This window comes from Choloepus didactylus, chromosome 6, assembly GCF_015220235.1.
Source record: "Choloepus didactylus isolate mChoDid1 chromosome 6, mChoDid1.pri, whole genome shotgun sequence".
NCBI classification, from domain to species: domain Eukaryota; kingdom Metazoa; phylum Chordata; class Mammalia; order Pilosa; family Megalonychidae; genus Choloepus; species Choloepus didactylus.
In genome coordinates, this window is record NC_051312.1 from 69,911,507 (window position 1) to 69,928,660 (window position 17,154).

At 39.2% G+C, this 17,154-nt stretch overlaps 1 long non-coding RNA gene across 1 annotated transcript in view; it reads right to left on the reverse strand.

Moving 5' to 3' along the window:
* The window catches only part of LOC119537479, a 28,782-nt gene continuing 11,628 nt past the window's right edge, over positions 1–17,154 (reverse strand). Inside the window, exons 2-3 of the long non-coding RNA XR_005217440.1 lie at positions 446–565; positions 1–52 (exon numbers count right to left, since the gene is read on the reverse strand). This is a non-coding gene — a long non-coding RNA (uncharacterized LOC119537479). The remainder of the gene's footprint in view (positions 53–445; positions 566–17,154) is intronic.

Sequence of the window (17,154 nt, forward strand, 5' to 3'; positions counted from 1 at the left end):
ACAATAATATGCTACCGTCACTTCTGTCCATTTCCGAACATTTAAGTTCAACCTGTTTAAACAAGGAATAAATACCTTTTGAGTGAATAAATTAAAAATGAATAATTTTTTATATCAAAGTTTGTTGCAAAAGGGAAAATTTAATTATCAAAGTGAGTCTGTTTTTTTTAAATGAACATACCATAAATATGTTCTGAGAAACAGGAGTAGAAATTGCCTTAAATTAAAACACCCATACACACACACACACAACACACACACACACACACACACACACACACACACACAGTTTGTCTCCAAAAAGTATAAGGTAATGAAATTTGCAGCCCCAATAAGAAGAATCTTGCTAGGGCAGGAAAGAAGCAGAAATTGGGGTAGTTGAGGGGCATGGTCACCAGGAACTGAGGAAGACACCCCTCATTCTAGCCAGTACATTGGTACTCACCTCCTCTGTAGGGTCTTCCATGCTGCCTGTCAAGGAGAGGAGAATAGAGAGATACCACAGACTTGGCTGAAGCAGGAGAAGCAGCAAGGCAGATAAGTCTTCTTGGGACACACCAGATTTCTGGGAGGTAGGGACAGGTAGAAAGCCTGAGATTCTTTCTTGGCTAGGCACATGGTTGAGGAACAGGTGTCTTAAGCAGCTGAGCCTCAACCAAAGGCCTAGGATTCTTCCCCGAAACAGTGCTATGCCATGGAAAACGTGCCCAGGGCTTTAGGCAAAAGCAAAATATGGGGTCTCATTTGGTGTCGGTGCCCAGGAGTACAGCAAAGGGCATGTATGAATAACCCTCCCTCAGCTCCTAGTAGTTTGCCAAGAAACTGAACAGACTAGAGAGGGAGAACATTTCAGCCCAAGCTTCTCTTGTGCTATTGGTTTTCTGGTGTTTATATAGTGTCATACTCAGGCTGGTGGCTAGGAAGTTCTATTCTAATTTTATTGAAAATATTTCAATAAGGTTAATTATTGCTAATTTATAGCTGTGTTATAAGCTATCACTACGTATTTTTTGATTGTCCATAGGGTGTTAGGGATTATACAATAAAAAAAGTACATGGGTCACTATTTATTAGGAACTCACATTAAAGGAAAATACCAACTGTCTATCATTTTATGGAACTGGAAGTCATTTTTTTTAACCTGTGATAGAATTGGGGTCATCTGTTTGGGTAGATATGAAAATTAACTTTCGGTTGACAGTGAATACTTATTTTTGTGCTAATATCTACACAACTAACTACATGCAATAGAAGATTGATTATAGTTAAGATTCTTAACCAGGTGTTCACAGGAATGTGATATAGGACTTGGGAACTGTTTGCAAGTTAAAAGTTAATTAAGGGATGTCTAGGACAGCTGATTTACAGTAGAGCTTCCCATCTTCCCTTCTAGGGACCATCTTATGAGTTTCTGTGAGTAGCAGAAGCAATGCCTTACTGGCCAGTAATGCTAGTGGGAGCTGGAGAGGTCTTTCTTGTGGCTCTGTGTAGGAAAAAGGAAAAAGAAATGATGGAGGATAGAAAACTAGTTCTTGGAGAATTAATGAGATGACCTTTGGAGACTTTCTTTTTTTTCCATTTTTTTAATTGTGAGCTTGAACATATATACACAACAGTGATAACTTTCAATGTATGATTTAACAAGCAGTTAGAGAGCAAATCTCAAAGAATGTCATGGGTCACAGTTGCACAACTTCAGCCACTTCCATTATTGTAAAATATAACATACATACAGAGAGGTGTCATCTCTTAATGTACAGCTCAACAAGCAGTCATATAGGTAATTTCAAAAATTGTTATGGGTTACAGTTCCACAATTTCAGTTCTTTCCTTATTATGCAATACAAGGTATATACAGAAAGGTAAAGACCTTCAAGAGACAATTCAACGAGCAGCTATAGAGCAAATCCCAAGGGATGCTATAGGCTACCGTTCTACCATGTCATTTACCTCCTTCCAGCCATTCCAACACTCCAGCATCCAAAAATATTTATACGTAATTATATAAAGTTTCAGTATTGGTAGACCTTTGTTCAATTTTATCTTGTTTGTTGCTACTTCTTCCCCTCACTTAATCTCCTTCTCCATCTTCAGGGGTGTCTAGGCAGTGAACACCCTAACTTGTTCATATTAAAAGGGGGTGTTGACAGTACGGGGAAGGGGGCCACATCTGATAATTGATCTCAAAGAGGCTGTTGCCTCTGGGTTTTAGGACTTGTCTGGTATAGGAACACTCTGGTGGATTTAAGTTTCTGAAAGATAAAACTTAGTGAGTGCATCTTTTATAGAATATCAGGTAAGGACCTAGGTATCTGGGGACTACTTTTGGTAAGGGCATGGCATGCTGTGGCCAATTGGGATGTCTAGCTGGAGCTTGCATAAGAGAAATCTCGAGGATAGCCTCTTGACTCTATCAGGGATCTCTCAGCCTCCCCCCCACCCCTCAATTTGGTCAAGTAAGCATTTTCAGTCCCTCACTGCCAGCGCCAGGCTCATTCCTGGGAATCATGTCCCACATCTCCAGGGAGATTCATTCCCCTGAGAGTAATGTCCCTCATGGGGGTGGGGGGTGGAGACTCAAAATGATTGAGAACAATCTAGATGGGCTGGTTTTTGGACAGAGTAGGTGCAGGAAGAGGGAAAACTAGATCAAGAAATATATTGATCTGAACCCTCCTTTCCCTTCCCCTCTCCTCCCCTCTTCTCGCCTCTTCTCTGTCTCCACTACCTGCTTTACATTTAATCCTCATAACCTCAGGTGAATTATTTAAGTTCAGAGAAGGATACTACGGCTTAGAGAAGTTAAGTCACTTGTAAAAGTCACAACCAGTAAATGGCAAAGCCAAGAGTCAAACCAAGAATTGCCTGACTCCATAGCCTGTGTTCCACGTTCCCATGCTACTCTGCCTTTCTGCATTATTCAGCAATCAGAACTAAGATAATTTTTCTAAGTGAAATGAATCAGATTTCCTGCTGAATTATAGTTTATATGTGTATATTCTCTGCTAATGTGTGAACTCCCAGGGTGGGAACAGCTGTCTTATTCATCTTTTTGTTCCTACTGCTTAACACAATGGCTGGTACATAATAATAGCATTTACTATTAGGTGTCAAGCACAGTTCAAACTTAATCCTTACAATAACATTATAAGATAGACACTATTATCTTCATTCTATGAATGAAGAAATTGTGGCACAAAGGAGTTAAATAATTTTCCCAAGATGTCATAGACTTTTCATGCCTGCCATTCCCTGGGCCAACTCTCTTTCCTGGCATGTGGGAGGATTACTTCTTACCCTCCTACGGTTAGGTGACCTTGTGACTACTACTGGTCAATAAACTATGAGCAGAATTGCACTTCGGTGCTTTGGTTCACTTCTTTGCTGAAGCATTTAATTGCTGGTATGAGACCCTCCAAAGTGCATACATAACTATAAGACACAAGAGACTGCATCACCAAAGATTTCTGAGTGATTAGGTGGAACAAAGCTCCCTCTCCCCCACAATGGAAATGTAGAAGTGAGAAACAAACCTTGATGTTTTTAAGATTTCAGTTTTGATCTTTTACCATAGCAAACCCAACTTATCTTTTCGATACACAGGATCAGAATAGTAAAGTTGTAGAGTAGAGATTTAAACTCAGGCAGTCTGGTTCTCAAGCCCATCCTTAAAATCACTACCCTATAAGTAATTAGTAAATGTTGATTGCCTAAATGAATGAATAAACGGCTATAGGCCTTTGTTATTCATTCACACTTAGCAATCGGCATCTAGCTTTGGTGAGGATTGAAAGTGTTCCTTTTTGTAAGAATTCCATCCCATTTTCATCTTGAAACACTGGACAATCTTGTTATTTATAGCAAGATGAATATATCTAATCATCACAACATTCATTTTTTAAACAGCCTTTTAAAGGTATTTGGATAAATTAGAGTGTTCAAATCTCATTAAAATTGAAACATTTGGTTGGTTTGATTTAGTCACTTTCGATTTTGTATTTTAAATGACAGTGCTATCAATCAAATGAAACTTTAATCGCAACTGGAATCTTTAATAATTGTAACAAAAGATGTAACTAATTTGCTAATAAAAGACCATACTCCATAGAAGATACCCATAGATGCTTCTGGATATATTTTAAAAATTGCAAATACATAATAAAAAAAGAACATCTAGAGACATTTCAGAAAATAAAATTGCAGGGCAAATGTGACTCATATTTCAAATACCTGTTATAACTATTTTCATTTTTACATTATCCTTTTAGTTTTTATATGTCATTGTAATCAGAGTATGTTTTTTTGTATTTATTATTTTACTTAATATATCACAAATATTTTTCAAAGTTTCCTGAAACTACAGTTCATAGTTATGTAGTTAAAGCACTATAATTTAATTGATCCATCTCCTATTCTTGGATGTCAGTGCAGATGTCCCTGATACAGCTTCTGTTTTTTACTTGTTAAAAACAGGCTGAAATGAATAGACTTGGCATACAACTTCTTAAAGAAAACCTATGACGCTTCCACATGACACTGAGGAAGAGTCAGATTTATTGATTTTTTTTCTTTGCTGTGCTTTTTAAATTAATAATTGCTTGTTAGAGAAATTGTAGGTCTACAGAAATAACATGCATTAAGATATAGAAAATAGAGTTCTCATATACTACTCTATTATTAACACTTTGCATTAGTGTGGTACATTTGCTATAATCCATTTAAAATAGGCTTCACTGTGTTGTACAGTCCTATATTTTGTTTTAATTTTTATTCTAGTAACATATATGCAACCTGAAATTTCCCCTTTCAACCACATTCACATTCACATATATAATTCAGTGCTGTTAATTACATTCACAATGCTGTGCTACCATTACCACCATCCATTACCAAAACTTTACAATCAACCCAAATAGAGATTCTGTGCAATTTAAGCATTAACTCCACATTCCCTAACCTCAACCCAGCACCTGGTAATTTACATTCCAAATTCTGACTCTATGAGTTTGCTTATGCTAATTATTTCATATCAGCGAGATCATATGATATTTTTCCCTTTGTGTCTAGCTTATTTCACTCAACATGATGTCTTCAAGGTTCAACCATGCTGTCACATGTATCAGAACTTCATTCCTTTTGACGAATGAATAATATTCCACTGTATGTATATACCACATCCTATTTATCTGTTCATCTGTTGATGGGCTTTTGTATTGCTTCCATCCTTTGGCAAATGTGAATAATGTCATGATGAACATCACTATGAAAATATCTGTTTGAGTCCCTGATTTCAATTCTTTTGGGTATATACCTGTAGTGGTGTTGCTGGGTCATATGGTAATTCTATAAATAGCTTTCTGAGGAACCAAAAACTGTCTTCTGCAGCAACTGCACCATTTTACACTTCCACCAGCAATGAAAGAACATTCCTTTCTCCATGTCCTCTCCAACACTTGTAATTTTCTGTTTTTTTAAAATAGTTGTCATTCTAGTGGGTGTGAAATGCTATCTTGTGTTTTTTCTCCTTCAAAATTTTATTGTGGTAAAATACATATAATAAAATTTGCCATTTTAACCATTTTTGAGTGCCCAATTTTCAGTGGCATAAATTACATTCACAGTGTTGTGTAACCATCGTGATTTATGTTTTCCGAAGATCATGTCACTGCTGAATGGAGGATGGATTGCAGGAGGACAGGAGTGGAAGTGAGGAGACCTTCTCCAAAATGTTGCTCTTGGGGCATTTTGTCCTCTCTTAGCTGCAGCTCCTCTTCAAAATGTTACTCTCAGTTACTCTGCATCTGGGCCTGTGTGGCTCTTTTTAAAGTGCTCCAGTGATCCAATAAAGTCCCACCCTGAATGGGTGGGGCAACACCTCCATAGATGTAATCCAATGAAAGGTCTTACCCATAGTTGATTGAGTCATATCTCCATGAAAATACCGAACCAATAGGTTCCAACCTAATCAACACTAATCTGTCTGCCCCCACAAGATTGCCTCAAAGAACATGGCTTTTTCTGGGAGACATAATATATATAAGCTGGTACAGAAGGCATTCATATGGTTTATCTCCAATTTGAGTTCCATTGTATTGTCTGTGGCCAGAGCTTTTAACAAAGGCTTTAGCACTTCGATGACATTCATACCATTTATTCTAGTGTCAATATGCTCATGTTGAGTCAATGAGGACTTTTACAAGTGGTTTGCTTAAATATGGGTTGTTTCTCCCTCAGCTGGGAAGGCTGGCATCTGCTTGCTCCCAGGTTGCATTTCAAAATGGCATTCTCCAAAATGTCTAAGCATCAGCAGCAACTCTTGGGGCATTTTTTTTCTCTCTTAGCTTCTCCAGAGCAAACTCTGGGCTAGCATCTCAAAGCATCAGCAAGCAACTCTGTCGGCTTCCAAGCATCTAATGTCTATGTGTCCCGGCTCAGCATATCCCGGGGCATTTTCCTCTCTCTTCTCTCTGTGAGAGCTCCCTTTAAAGAATTCCAGTAAACTAATCAAGACCTACCCTGAATGGGTGGGGTCAAATCTCCATGGAAACATCCAATCAAGAGGTCACATCCTAATCAAAAATATTAATCAATCTGCCCCCAGAAGTTTTCATTAAAGAATATGGCTTTTTCTGGGGGACATAATATATACAAACCAGCATATTCAACCCCCTGGACCCTCAAAAGACATATTCTTTCCAAATACAAGATAACTTCATCCCATCAGAATATCACAAAAACTTAAATCATTTCAGTAACAATAGGTAAGTACAAGATCTTATCAAAATCAATTACAGGCATGGTCTGTCCTAAGGCAAAATTCCCTCTAGCTGTGGACCTTAGAACAAGTTGTCTGCTTCCAATATACAAAGGAGGGACAGTCATAGGATAAATGTTCCCATTACTATAGGAAGAAACTGAAAGGAAAACAGGGTCACAGGACCAAAACAGTTCCTAAAACCCTCAGGGCAAACTCCATTAGATTTCAAAGTCTGAGAGTCATTTATAGAATGACTTGTGTCCATGGGTCTTGAGAGAGCGGGAATCTAACTCTTTCTAAAGGCCTTTGCAGCAGCCCTTTTCTCTCCAAATGCTGGGGTGAGTGCTCCAACATATCCACACAATGGGGAGACAACTTCTTCTCAGTCCCACCATCCTCAATCATCGGGGTGCCAACTGGACTCTGCCCCTGTTGGGCAAATGCTTTTTCCTCTCCAAACAGTGAAGGCTCTCCCCAATCCTTGGGGAATGTGCTCCACCCTCTCTGGGGATCGAGGTGGCAGCACTCTTCCAGAGCAATGAGGTGGAAGGCACACCCTCTGCCTCTGGGGCAAACTTACCCTTTCCATGTGTGTGGGTTGCTCTGCTCCCCTTGCCCGAGACCTCTCAACTCCAGATGTCAATCTCCATGGCTCTGTCTTTGAATAAATTTTTTCTTCAATTTGTTTCTTCTCCATCCCCTCCAGTCCAGACTGGAAGTAGTTCCATTTATACAGATCTTACAAAAAATTAATTGGCTTGGAGTGCAGCTTACAGGGATCAAAATCATCAGACAATAGGACTTTCCACAAATTCTTTCCGAATAATTACATCTCCAATCCTGGCTTGTACTGAAAAGGTGGTTGGGTTTTATGTTTGGTTAAATCCTCACATGGGGCTGTAGCTTCTGGGGTCTCATTTTCCGGAAGCCCAGAATTTTCCAAACTATCAGTTTCTTGTTTCTTTGTACCCAAGAATTCAATTCCGAGCTTGTCTCTTTCCTCTTGCATTTTACTATAAGCTGCAAGGAAAAGCCAGCCTGCATTTTCAACTTTAACTTGGAGATCTCTTCAACTAAGTATCACCTTATATCTGACATCAGGACTCAATTTTGCCAAATTCTCTGCCACTTTAAAAGAAGGATCTCCTTTCTTCCAATTGGCAATGACACAGTCATCATGTCTGTTTAAGGCCTCATTAAAGGTATCTTTAGAGTCCATATATCTACCAACAGTCTCTTCGAAGCAATCTAGGCCTTTTCTAGCAAGCACCTCACAATTCTCCAGAATCTCCCACTTATTCATTTAAAAAGCTGTTCCAACATGTTTGGTATTTGCAAACTCAGCAGCACCCCACTTCTCTGGTACCAAAATCTGTTCCAGTCTGCTAATGCTGCCAGTATGCAAAATACCAGAAATGGATTGGCTTTTATTAAGGGAGTTTATTTGGTTACAAAGTTACAGTCCTAAGGCCATAAAAGTGTCCAAACTAAGGCATCAACCATAGGGTACTTTCTCTGAAGAATGGCCGATGGTGTCTGGAAATCCTCTGTCAGCTGGGAAGGCATGCGGCTGGTGTCTGCTTGCTCCCAGGTTGCATTTCACAATAGCGTTCTCCAGAATGTCTAAGCATCAGCAGCAACTCTTGGGATGTTTTTTTCCTTTCTTAGCTTCTCCAGAGCAAACTGTGCACTAGCATCTCAAAGAGTCAACAAGCAACTCTGTCCGCTTCCAAGCATCTAATGTCTGGGTGTCCTGGCTCGGCATATCCTGGGGCATTTTCCTCTCTCCTCTCTCTGTGAGAGCTCCTTAAAGGACCTTAGTAAATTAATCAAGACCTACCCTGAATGGGTGAGGTCAAATCTCCATGGAAGCATTCAACCAAGAGGTCACACCTAATCAAGCAGATTAATCAATCTGCCCCCACAAGACTGTATTAAAGAATATGGCTTTTTCTGGGGGGACATAATATATACAAATTGGCACATATAGTATGGGTTACAGTTCCAGAAATTCAGGTATTTCCTTCTTGCTGTTCTAATAGCCTAGAAACTAAAAAGAAATATCTATATAATGATTCAGTATTCATAATCATTTGTTAAATCCTAGCTTCTCTGTTACAACTCTTCTCTCTCATTTGATCATTTTCTCATTCTTCAGGGATATATGTGCAATGACCATTCTAATTTCTGCATGTACAAAATAGGTGTTGACATTATGGATTAGGGGAATGCAAGTGGTTGATGTTCTGGGAGAAACTGGTACCTCTAAGTTTCATGGCATATCTGGCATAGGAGGAATCTGGTGGTTTTAAGTTTCTGGGAAATAATAAGTAAAACTTTTATAGAGTCTTAGAGCCCTGGGTTTTACTTAGGGTTTTCAGGAATATTTTTGGTTGGGGCTTGACATATCATGGCAATTTGTAATATCTGGCTGAAGCTTGCATAAGAGTAACCTCTAGAATTGCCTCTCAACTTTATTTGATATCTCTTAGTCACTGAAACTTTATTTTGTTACATTTCTTTCCCCACTTTTGGTCAAGAAGGCATTGTCAGTCCCATGATGCCAGGGCCAGGTTAATCCCTGGAAGTCATGTCCCACATTGTCAGGGCAACTTGCATCACTGAAAGTCATGTCCCACATAGCAGGGAGGGTAATGAGTTTATTTGCAGAGCTTGGCTTAGAGAGAGGCCACATCTGGGCAACAAAAGAAGTTCTCTGGGGATGACTCTTAGGCAGGTTTATGAGAAGGCTTAGCTTCATCATTGCAGAAAAATAGCAGATATGCACAGCCACACGTAAAAGAAAACTCAAAACTCCCCATATCTGTTATCCCCTCTGCCAATTATTCCTAGTACTGGTGTGGTAGTAGTAAGGTATTGCTATTATATATAGTTCATAGGATGCAATAGGTAAATTTTCCCAAATACAACTCTATTATTAACTCTTTGTACAAGTGTCATAAATTTCAAGTAGTTCATGTAAGAACTTGTTTATATTTGTAGTAGTAATCAGTGAGATACAGGATTTTAGACAACCCCTTTCAATCATATTCACCTTCAATAGGCTCTGTTACTTGTAATCCAAAGTATGAGCTACCATCACCTAGCCATTCCCAAACATTTAAGATCAACCTTGTTAACAAATCTGTACCTATTAGGTAACCGCTCCTCCTTCTTTAGCTTCTATGTTAGGTCCCCTATGTTGTACATTTTGAGAGTCCGAGTTTACATTTCTGGGTGGTTCATATTAGTGCTATTATGCAATATCCATCCTTTTGTGTCTGGCTTATTTCACTCAGCATTATGCCTTGAAACTTCATCCATGTTGTAGCATACTTCAAGACCTCATTCCTTCTTACTGCTGCATAATATTACATCATATGTATATACCACATTTTGTTTATCCACTTGCCGGTTGTTGGACACTTGTATTATTTCCATATCTTGGCAATTGGAATATTGTCATTATGAACATTGGTGTGCAAATGTCAGTTCATGTCACTGCTTTCAGATCTTCTGGGTATATACCAAGTAGTGGAATTGCTGGGTCATTGAGCATCTTGATATTTAGTTTTCTGAGGAAATGCCAAACTGTCTTCCATAGCAGTTGTGCCACTTTACATTCCCACCAGCAGTGAATAAGAGTTCCATTTTCTTCACACCCTCTCCAACATTTGTGGTTTCTTGATTTTTTAATAGTGGCCATTCTTATAGGAGTGAGATGATATAGCATTGTGGTTTTGATTTGCATTTCCCTAATAGCTAATGAAGATGAACATGTTTTCATGTGCTTTTTTTGCCATTTGTATTTCCTCTCTGGAAAAATGTTTAGTCATATCTTTTGTCCATTTTATAATTGGGTTGTTTGTACTTTTGTTGTTGAGTTGTGGGATTTCTTTATATATACTGGATATCAAATCCTTATCACATACATGGTTTTCAAACATTTTCTCCCATTGAATTTGCTGCCTCTTCGTTTTTTTGAAAAAGTCTTTTGAAGCACAGAAGTGTTCCATTTTGAGATATTCCCATTTATCTTTTTTGTTGTTGTTGTTGCTTGTGCTTTGGGTGTAAGGTCTGAGAGGCTACCTCCTATTACTAGGCCCTGAAGATATTTCCCTAAATTTTCTTCTAGGAGGTTTATGCTACTGGCTCTTATAGTTAGGTTTTTAATCCACTTTAAGTTAATTTTTGAATAGGGTGTGAGGTAGGGTTGCTCTTTCATTCCTTTGGATAAGGATATCCAGTTCTCACAGTCCCTTTATTGAAGAGACTTTTCTGTCCCAGTTCAGTGGATTTGGGGGCCTTGTCAAAAATTAATTGATCATAGTCTGGGGGTCTATTTCTGAACTCTCAATTCAATTCCATTGATCAATATGTCTATCTTTGTGCCAGTACCATGTTGTTTTGACCTCTGTGGCTTTATAATAAGCTTTAAAGTCAAGAAGTGTAAGTCTTTCCACTTCATTCTTCTTTTTAAGGATGTTTTTGGCTATTTGAGGCCTCTCTTCCCTTCCAAATAAATTTGATAACTAGCCTTTCCAAGTCTGCAAATCAGATTGTTGGAATTTTGATAGAAATTGTATTGAATCTGTACATCAATTTGGGTAGAATTGACATTTTAATGACATTTAGCCTTCCTATCCATGAACATGGAATGTCTTTCCACCTATTTAGGTCTTCTTTGATTTCTTTTAGCAATGTTTTGTAGTTTTCTGTGTACAGGTCCTTTACATCCTTGGTTATGTTTATTTCTAGATACTTAATGCTTTTAGTTGCTACTGTGAATGGAATTTCTTTCTTAATTGCCTCCTCTGTTAGGTCATTAGTAGTGTATAAAAACATTACTGATTTTTGCGCATTAATCTTGTATCCCATTACTTTGATGAATTTGTTTATTAGCTTAAGTAGCTTTGTCGTAGATTTCTCAGGATTTTCCAAGTATAATATCATGTCATTTTCAAACAATGAGAGTTTTACTTCTTCTTTTCCGATTTGGTGTCTTTTATTTCTTTTTCTTGCCTAACTACTCTAACTAGAACAAATAGCACAATGTTGAACTATAGTCGTGCCAGTGGGCATCCTCATCTCATTCCTGATCTTAGAGGAAAGGCTTCCAGTCTCTCACAATTGAGTATGATGCTGGCTGTGGGTTTTTCATTTATGCTCTTTATCTTATTGAGGAAGTGTTTTTATCAAAAAAGGGTGCAAATTTTGTTGAATGCTTTTTCAGCATCAAATGAGATGATTGTGTGAATTTTCCCTTTTGACTCGTTAATGTGTTGTATTACATTGATTTTCTCGTGTTGCACCACACTTGCGTGCCTGGAGTAAACACCACTTTGTTGTGGTGTATAATTCTTAATGTGTCAGTGGATTTGATTGGAAGTATTTTGTTGAGAATTTTAGCATCTATGTTCATTAAGGGGATTGACCTGTAGTTCTCCTTTCTTGTAGTATCTTTATCTGGTTTTGGTATTAGAGTGATGTTAGCCTCATAACATGAGTTAGGTAGTATTCCTTTTTCATCAATTTTTTTGAAAGAGCTTGAGCAGGAATGGTGTTAGTTCTTTTTGAAATGTTTGGTAAAATCCCCCATGAAGCCATCTCGCCCAAGGCTTTTCTTTGTAGGACGATTTTTGATGACTGATTGAATCTCTTTCCTTGTGATTGGTTTGTTGAGGTCTTCTATTTCTTCTTGAGTCAGTATAGGCTGTTCATGGGCTTTTAGGAAATTATCTATTTCATCTCAATTGTCTAGTTTCTTGGCCTATAGTTGTTCATCGTATCCTCTTTTGATTTTTGTATTTCTTCAGGGTCCATTGTAATGACCCCTTCTCATTTCTGATTTTATTTATTTTTATTTATTTATTTGCATATTGTTGATTATTGTTGTATTAAGGCTCTTCTTTGTTGCTTGGTCCAACTTATTCTGGATTTTAGAGTAGCCCCTTTTTAACTGTTCAGATTTTCTCAGCTTTTCTGCACCTGATTCTTCCCCTAGATATGCGGTGCGATTTTTAAGATTGTCCTTTTGTGTGCACTTTTTTCACCTCCAGGAGAAAGCTTCCTTTTCTCTGTTCCTTCTTCAGTAATCTTGATCTGTTCTGTTTATTCTTGTGCAGAATTTTCTCCCAAGCTCCTGTGATTGGTTTAAATTCTCTCCCTCACTTAGTGCTTGCTTTTCATTGCACTTTTCTGTTCTGGGAACCCATCCTGTCTTACAGCAGTTCAGTCCCACCCCCCGCCCCCTCCTTTTTTTTTCTTGAGGCTTTTCTGCCTCCAGTTTCTTCCCTGTTAGAGTATTGCACTCCAGGAAGCCAAATGGTGTCAAGCCAGAAAGGTCCGTTTTTCTTTCAGGTGGTCCAGCAGAGACTGGATTGAGCATTATGCATCTCTTGCCAACAATTTTGCTGCAGTCTCTTTTTCCCTAGGGACACTTTGTATGTAGCACTCCTCAGTCACTTATATTCTGCTCTAGGTCTCTACACACTTGGGTCCCTGTGCCTGGATACATATGGAGTTCTAATTTGTTGCTGTGAATGGCTCTGTGGCATATGTCTTGGCAGGAGGGACCCAGGATGTGCTGCCTCTGTGACTGTTATGCTGTGCAGGACTGAGTGAGGGGGAGGGGTCCAACTGACACATCTGAGACATAAATCTCCTACCTGATTTTGGTGATTTTATTTCTTTTTCTTTGATTCAACATTTATGGAGTCTTTCTGCAGTCTCTGTCATTCTCTAGAGTGCTCTGTGTGTTTTTGCAGTTGATATGATAGGTAAAAATACCTAAATTAGACTCTCCCGTCTTCTACATTGACAAGCCATGGGAAAGACATGGAGCCAGGATCAGACCCTACTTTCCAGACACTGATTGTTCACTGTATTCTCATGTCTTAAGGATGACAGCAGGGATTATGTCAAGCATAACTGAAGAGCTGCAGTCTTATGTCCAAAAAGAATGGAACATAATTAAAGCTTTACAGGTTTCTAAAATTTAATAGTTTGTTTTCCTGGAAGATCTCACACATTTTCTTCTTTGTGATGATATTTATGCCAGGTTATTAAGTTTTCCCTTGGGCTTTAGCTATCAGGGAGCTCAGATACTGGCCCCATCCCAGTAACTAAAGTGGCCCTTAGTAGTGGAATAGTTGCAATTTCTCCTTTTTTTCTCAATTGTTTTGCCTATTATTGTATTTGTCTCTTTTTATTAGCCAATTCATTTTTTTTTCCAAGAAGAATAAAGCAGAATTAAAGAAGTAAACAAATAGACAATGATTCCAGTAATCACCAGCTTTGGGTTTTCTTTTCACACACTCTAGGTTTATAGGGGCATTATATGTATTTTTCACTGGAATTTAGTATATGTAGCAACACAGAAATGGTGGCTGAACAATGTTTCCTTCCTAAAGGGGCTTAATATCCCCGCCGCCCCCCCACACTTAATAGACATTACGCTGTGTCTGAGGGTTTTATCATTTCTTACATTTAAATAACCTTAAGGACTGATTAAATTAAACCTAAAACATTCATATCCCTGAGTAAGGAACCAGTGTGAAAACAATCAATTCTCTAAAAGAGACTGTTGAACTAAGTTAAGTTGCAAAGTCCTGAAAATATGGGACTATAATGAAAATATCTCCTTAACTGTGACTTCAGTGGTTAAAATTTAATGGAACATTAACGGTGAAGTATGGCTCTTCTAATGCCCTATGCTCTTGCTTTGTGGAAGCTAAGGAAAGATTTATGCTATAAGCACAGGACTCTGTATTCATGCAAATACGCAGCTTAGTTTTTGAACATCTCTAGCACATTAACAAGATCATTTTCCCTGCTTTGTGTTGTTCATGTATTTGTTGGTTTGTAATAATGAGCATGACCTCCAGAGGCTGAACATTTGCTGGGAGCTAATGATCTGTCATGTTTAGAGGCCCAAGGCTTCATGCTGAGACCATTAATCAGCTTACCACTCCTTAACTTGTGGGCAACACCCTCTTCCATCAGTTTTCTGGACCTTCAGACCAGGACATGAACTTTGGAATGCTTTCACTCTAGATCCTGCTAGATCCTGCTACACTGAAAACCACAGCACACTGCTAATCATATCTATGTAAACCAGTGTCAGAAACTTCACACCTCAGAAGACCTAACTTCTATGAATGCCACTCTTCTAAGGCCTTGAGCATGTATCTCAAAATCTAAAAGATCAGAATATGGGACAAAACATCATTAATTCTCTTTATCAATCCATTGGTCAAACAGTATTAGAGCTATTTAAAAATATTTTTATATAAATGAACCCTACTAAATGAGCCTTTTGAATAATTAAAAATTTATGATGGCTTTTGTAAACAGGAAAATCGCAAAATGAGCTCAATATTTTATTATTTGTTTACAACTGTATTTTGATTAACTAAACTCTAAGGCCGGTTATTTGTTGATAGCCCACCACACCCCTTGATCTCACTCCCTGGAAGGTCTCTATTCTGATACTAAGGCTGAGAAAAGGGGACTTTTCCTTGTGAGATTGCTCCATCTGGTTTCGGCCCAATCCCCAAGGGCCTTTTCAGAGCTCTCATACTCCGTGACCTCTCTGTGGCATGATGACTACTTCCCCCCTCTGGAAATGCTTTCTCACTTATTTAATAAGAATTTTTTTTTCCACCTAAAATACCCCAGGCACTGGACTCTGTACTTGACTTCTGTGCCATTTTTTTTTATTTGTTCACATTTTATTAAAATCAAAAGTATACATTAAAGCCATATTTAGCAGGATGGTTAGGCAATAGTATCTTTTTTTTTTCTCTGTGCCATTTTTATTTCTTAGCTCTTACACCTGTCTGATGACTACTCCTGTTTCCTCCCTTCTATTCATCCTTGGCATTACCTAAGGCTTTCTTTTGTCTCTGTTTTTCCCTCCCTTTCTCCCTCCCTTCCTTCTTTCCTTCCTTCCTTCCTATAGTGTGTTGAGTTATACTTTATATACCACAAAATTCACTCATTTTAAGAGTACAGTTTATTAGTTTGGGTAAATGCATGCAGTTGTATAAGCACAATCACAATCAAGTTTTGGAACACTTCCATTACCTCCAAAGTTCCTTCCTGTGGCAGGCAACACTGATTTACTTTCTGTGGCTATAGTCTTGCTTTTTCTAGAATTTCATATAAATCAAAGCATTCAGTATGTTATCTTTGAGATTCATCCATATTACTGAGTGTATCAGTAACTTGTTCCTTTTTACTGCTGAGTAGTATTTCACTGTATGGATATACCACATTTTGTTTATCCATCCTTAAACTTTTTAACCACTCTGCCTCAGTTTCCCAATTTGTAAACGGGCACAGTACGGGTAACTTACACTTATTTGCAAAGCATTTAGAACAGAGCCTGGCACATAGTAGGTGCTCTGTATTAGCTCATATTATTATTTTACACTGCCCACACACTATTTGGGGGCTAAAATCACGAACTTCTAGGAAGGAATTTACCTGTCTGCCAGTCCGTTTGTCTGAGGCACTAAGGTGGGCCTCTCTGCACCTGTGGGCTGTAGTTGAGGGTGTGCCGGGAGCGCATCCGGCAGTACTGTGCACAGGAGGCAAAAGCGGGAGGCAGGGGGCCGGGCACATGGGGCGCGGCAGCACGCAGAGAGCCGGGTACTGCTGGGTAAGGGTGGAGGTAGTGGCATGAATAGGTGGAAAGGCTGGAAAGCAGGCGGGGAGTGGGTACAAGGCGGGGAAGTGGGGTTTGGGGGACAGCATGGGGGTCCTCTTCCCCCTAGGCTCGACCTTGGTGACCTCGCCAGCCTCTGCTCACTTGTCACAGAGTTTTCCCACTCCCCGCAGAGGCCCATGTTCAGCTACCAAGGTCCAGTCAGGCCAAAAGTACTCAGGTGCCTCGCGGAGCCAAAGCCGAGAAGCAGAGCAGAGGCAGCTTCTCCGGCCTCACGAGTCCGTGGGAGTCCGGACCCCAGCAGGAGCACACCCTTCTTCCCGGGAAGCCTGGGCCGGGGAAGTGGGAGAGGAGCTGGTCTTCAGTCCGGCCGCCAGGTGTCTGAACCACAATTTGCCTCTCTGCCCCTTTCCCCTTGTTCTCGGGCTGATGAGCCCCTAATGGTCCCGATTAGCAGAAAATCAAAGAAAACCGAGTATTCCCCTGAAGTAGGTCACCCTCTGCCGAAAGAGGATGTGGTAACAGAGACCAAGTGCACTGTTCAGTTTTTGATAGGCGGTTTAGCATTTGGGTTGAGGGTGGGGGTGGGGATAGAGGGATATCTTGTATACTAAATGTGGTGAACATTTAGTTTTTAGGAACCTTCCGTATTAAAATAAGTGGGAAGAGATACAGTCAAATCCATTCCCAGACCAATTCTGCAAACACACAGAAAGTATTTATGTGT